Source organism: Meleagris gallopavo, chromosome 3 (genome assembly GCF_000146605.3).
Source record: "Meleagris gallopavo isolate NT-WF06-2002-E0010 breed Aviagen turkey brand Nicholas breeding stock chromosome 3, Turkey_5.1, whole genome shotgun sequence".
NCBI lineage: Eukaryota > Metazoa > Chordata > Aves > Galliformes > Phasianidae > Meleagris > Meleagris gallopavo.
The window spans coordinates 41,252,113-41,257,772 of record NC_015013.2 but is presented as its reverse complement, the minus strand read 5'-3'; positions in this window follow the sequence as shown (position 1 = coordinate 41,257,772).

The following is a 5,660-nucleotide window of genomic DNA, read 5'->3' as shown; positions in this document are numbered from 1 at the left end:
TTTTTTTCTGTTCTTACATTTAATAATATAATCTAAGAATGTTTGCCTGAACTATGTAATGTTAACTTTTTAGCAAAGGAATGCTATGTTCTTGTAGCTTGAAGGAGATTTAGCAGGCTCTACTTTCCACTATCCACTCCTTTATCCATCGCTCTATGTAACTCAGTCAAACCAACGAAAACACATTGTGCAGGAAATACACAAATTGTCACACTGAAGCCTAATTTCTATTACGGGAAAATGACTATTTCCCCCCACCCAGTTTACTTAAATGTTTGGAAGAATGGGGAACCAATTAATTTCTCATTCAGCATTTTTTACTAGAACTTGCTGTGTTTAAAAATTGCTGAATAAAAGAGTTATTGAATTAAAAGCTGCTGATAGTTTAATGAAAATGATCCCCAAAGATGTTAACCTTAGCTTTTTCCAGTAATCAGCTGAAGGGAGGCTAGTGAAAACAGGCATTTCCTCTTACATATATATCTTGCTTGTATTGTTTTCTTATGATTGGATTCAAAATATGTTAAAGAAATGAAATAGCAATATCATAAAATTAGTATGTAATTAAAGACACATAATAGGCAAGGTGGACTGGTACGTTCCTACTCCACCTTACTTAAAAGAACCTGTCTTCTTAACTCTGAGGATTTTTAGCACATTGTGTGTGGTGTAATAGCCACTGAATTTAGCAACTGTTCTCTTGGAAGACACAGATTGCAAGTTCAGCTCTGCTCAGGCTGGAAAAGCTGGTTATGCAGGAGGAGAATTCATGACAGCCTGAGGAATGCCATGAAAAGAATTCTTCAGAAACAATGGAAGAAGCTATTCTGCAAGTTGCTCAAGAGCTGCTTTTTTTTAACGGGGTCCTGGGGCAATTCTAGTGCAGAGAGTGTCCTGTGAAAAGTGAGAAGGGATGGTTAGAAGTCCTTGTAATGTTGGGGACTTTTGGCTGGAACAATCGAAAGAGCAGTCAAAAGAGTTGTAGCAATCCATAACAGAGCTTGTTCAGTGAGGAAAACCAAAGTACAGCTGCTGAAATGGAAGCATGCTCAAGACTCGTAGACATGCAAGGAGCCTCATATGCTGAAATGACCCTGCTTCTGTGGCGAATGGTAGTTTTGACAGATAAACCAACTACAGAGAGCTGTCTTTAGCACAGCAACTTTTTCTTTCTTAGCTTTGGTCATCCACCACTGTCCACCCCTGAACTAACCTGAAGGTGTGCAGCAAGCCTGGTTGAGCCCAGCTGCTATAAGACAGGTAAAAATGGGAATGGGATAAATCCCGTGTTGCTGTTGCAGTGTGCTGTTATACAGACATGTGGAAGCTTGCAAGTAATCATTTCCTTTATTGGCATTTTAATCACTGTTTTGACATTTGTAATTACATTCTGAGTGGAGAGCCTCCAGACGCCAAAGGCAGTTTATTGTCATGCAAAACTTGGAAGAAAAAAGTCTCTCTGAAAGTGGGTGGTCAGACCAAGACTTTGACTTATTCCATTGGACTCTGGAGGAGTATTTCATCTCCCTGCAGAACTAAGCTAGTCTGGGAATCTGCACCAAAGCATCGAATCTGTATAAGCTGTGACCATTTTTGTCCTCCTCTTCTGCAAATGCTTTGAGGCAACGGGAGTGCTGGAAAAGGGGTGCATATTTGTCCGACACAAAGCCAAAAGAATGCTTGCTTTTTCCACTTAAATATCACCTGTGTGTTTGGGCATAAACTTGTGATGCCATCAGAACCTCTTCTAACAAACTCTGTGTCCCACATGTCCCAGGTATAACCAGGAACTCTGAATGAGAGCATGTGTACCATGGATAGGGGAAGCTGTGTAAGCAATGGTGATGGCTTAAGGAATCAGCTATTTTTGACTTGGAAATTTGATTCTGAGGCTTCACATCTCCCAAAAAGCAATTTGACATTTTCAGGCCTCTGTTGCTGGATGCTTCCAAAATCTAAGCAGCCTGGGGCTACAGGTTGGCTCACCATGGAGGCTACTACAGGTGACTTCAAGTATGCTCAAGAGGCTCACCTCTGTGGTAGGAATTTCTTAGATGAAATTTCATCATCATTAGATGATGAAAGCACAGAGAAGACAAGCAGATAAGCAGAGACTGCTGGAGTTGCTGACAATAAAATCCCTGATAAGTATGCAAGAAATAATGTGGAAACTGAATGAGAGATTGGACACATCTATTAATACTATACAGAATTACTGTGGTGAGACTCCTAACAGCCTAGTTCTGTTTCTCTGTTTACAGACAGGCTCAGACTCAGGATTCCAGTGATTATACATTTCAAAAAAATCCACTCTATACAGTAGATTTTCTAATTAATCATTCATGCTAAATGCCATATGCCTTACAGACAACTTTTCCTCCCATTTGTGGTCACACGAGTTCCTTAGGTCTCCAAAAGATCACAGGGACAGAATCGATTTTAAATAATGCTGGTAAAAGTAGCCATTTTTTAAAAGGAAAAGAAAACACACTTTTTTAAAATTTCATATTCTCCTTTTTATTTTTCCTTTTGTATGTGTGTGACTCTCAGATCCAGAGCCTCAGTTATTCAACTAGTCTTCTGTGAATCACAGTGTGAGAATGTGTGTTCTAGGCCACACAAGTATGAGTCATTTCTATATTTGTATTTCAGAAGTGCAAGTAGTAAATTCTAGAAAATGTTAAGTGGGCTTGGAAAAAGAGAACCATGTATATGTGTATATATACATATATATATACATATGTGTCATTCAAATGTGGTATATGTATGATGTATTTCGTGTACTTTATATTAAAAAATGTCAGGTATTCTGGAGAAGAGTTGCTTTTTGGATACTGATACACTGATTCCTAAATCCAGAGATATACTTTAAATTTTTTTTTTTTTCTGAAGTTGCTCCATGTACTCTTCTCTTTGAATGGCAATATATGTGACATGATGTAAAGAAGGACTGGAAACATTACTTTAGCAAAATGTGTTGAAGTGCAAACAGCGAGTGAACTTTTGAACTCTTTTTGCATTCTCAGAGGGTCTGGAGGGGTCTCTGCCAGGTTCAGAGAAAGAGCAGAACATGGATGCTTTTGTTAGAATGCTGGCAATTGGAATTATCTGGAATCAGCATGATTTACTCAGATTTGTTTGTATTCCAGCTTTTGCACTAGGGACATAACTAAGGAAATTCAAAGCTCATTGGTGCTTCATGATACAGAACCAAATGGTCTTTTCTCTCACCATTTTTTTTCTTTTTTTTTCATTTTCAGATCTTCTCAGTAGCAGGGTCACACTTTCAAGCATTCTGTCTGATTTTTTTCATGTTTTAGACCCTCTAAGAAAACTAGCATAGCCATAAAACAAAGGATATTTATGACTTTTTTTTTAGAGCCCAGCTTGTAATTTCAAAATGGATTTCTCATGAATAAGTGTTACTCAGTTTCTCTTCTGAAAGTTTCCTTTATAGGAGTGAGTAACAGTCAAAGCCCATGTCAAATGCATGATAACATTATCGAAATAAAGGAATTTGGGATCAAAGAGTGTGCTGGTTAGCTGTGTTGCCAAGACTGTTCCAGATCCTTATAAAGACATGCTGACACATCGATGCAGTGTGTGAAGGAGCTATGTAGAACATTTTCCACAGTGCTACTTGAAATGTAAGCCATTCCTTTGTTGGAATCTCTCTCCTGCATCTGCAGAGATTGCGTACCAAAAAAAAAAAAAGTAATGAAAAAAAATACACCATCTTCCTGGGGGGTAAGAACTGGAAAGAAATTTCTGCTCTTTTTTCTGGGTTGGCAAAGCAGAAAGTTCAGTGTTCTGCACTAAAATGATCTTTTGAGAAACATTTACAATACACTTAAAACTTTGGAAATCACAAGTTTATTAATTGTCACTTCATTATGCTGTCCTCGGCCTTCAGAATGTTCCAAAACATTCCAAAATCAGAGCTCTCACTCTTAAGTCTACTCAGTTTTTGGAGCTTACTTGCTGCATCTCATGTGCACACTGTGCTGATGGTGCATCTCTCTTCCCTCCTTTACACAGTGGTCCAGATTCCTGGAAGAGAAGAAAACTTGTGAGAACATTCCTCAGTTTTAGGCAATGCCCATTACTGGTCTTGGAATACTTTGACATACCAACTACACAGAGAGAGAGGGAGAGATTCAGCAGTATTCAAGCCTAGTTTAACATTCACTTAAGTTAAAAAGAAACAATACCATCTCAAAATCCATAATATCTAGAATTTTTATCTGCATAATTGCCTCTGTTGGCAGAGCTTGTAAAAAAAACTTTCATAGTTCTTGCTGTTTCTCTGCATATGTGTTTATTTAGTAAAGATTGAGAAAGAGCTTTGTGAATGGTAAATGTAAATTGTTCATTAAAAGGTAACAGGAAAACCAGAATTTTTAGGATGAAAAAGAACTATCAGATTGTCTCTACCAAAGGGTCAGAAAGGTTTTGAAGATGAAGTGCTGGATGTCACTTCGCTCTTTTTTTTTTTCCTAACTTCAGTTTAGGAATCTGGATGTTCTTTCCAACCAGGTTGGAAAGTAAAGATGATTAAATAAGATTCATTCCTGTAGGTAGTAATGCAGTGGGCTCAAGTTGCTGCTTGTTCTGTACTTCTGAAAATCAATCCATTGGATTTCCATCCTAAGAGAACAATAAGCTGGCTCTGTAAGTAAGTACCCATTTGTTAATATGATTGTGATGACATTTAGACTGCGGCTACGGCCACAAAAACCAGCTGTTTTGGATGGCTTAACTGCTCATTAGTAACCTACGTTCAAAGTAAGGGTTTTAAAACCTAATGGTCTTTCTTCTTTTTTCTTAATTTAAAATATTAGAAAAGAACTAAGGCCCTACTAATTGCTGGAGAGCAGTGCAGGATGGGTCTTATTTTTTCATCAATTTGGACCTCTACCACACTGGATAAGTGTCTCAGCCAGGCATAGAAGCTATCATTCATGTATGAGTGCACAATTCCGAATGTTCCAAAAGTCTTTGTTTTCTCCAGCAACAAGAACATGCTGCCATGTCAGATGCTAACAATTGAAAGCACAGGAACGGGAGGCCAGAGTTAAGATTTCCCATCTGAAACGGCAGTCTGGATCTACCAACAAATCTTTGTGAATGCTAACGTGCACTTTTTGTGTGACCTTATTCCCTGTATTGTACAGTCTAGTAAGAAAAGCAAGTTAAAAAAATTGTTTGGCTGTTTATTTTGTTGGTGTTCTGCATAGATTCACAGCAACTATTCTTTTTATTCCACTTTTCTCAAACCCTCCCTACCAGTTTGCTCATGATCTAGGACCACAAATGGAGAAACTGCCTTACTAACAATCTCAGTTACAATGCCAACTGCAAACACAGCAAGCAACTTTATACATATTGCTCTTGTTCATTTTCACAGACAGTGTGTGCTTTGCACAGAGACTGAAAGCTAAAGCTGTAGCTCCTCTAACCTCCAAAAGGCCCAAGATAACCCTGTCCTTAACAGCAGTTGAATTGGTTGCCAGTGTAATATCTTTTATAAAAGTTTTTTCTTGCCAATTGCAAAATAGGACCAGGCCCTAGAGACAGTCTGTAGAAAAGGATTGTTTTGTTCCCACCCCTGGATGTGTGTCCAGCCTATGTTGCAATGCTTGGCAATGGGGGCTTGTGTC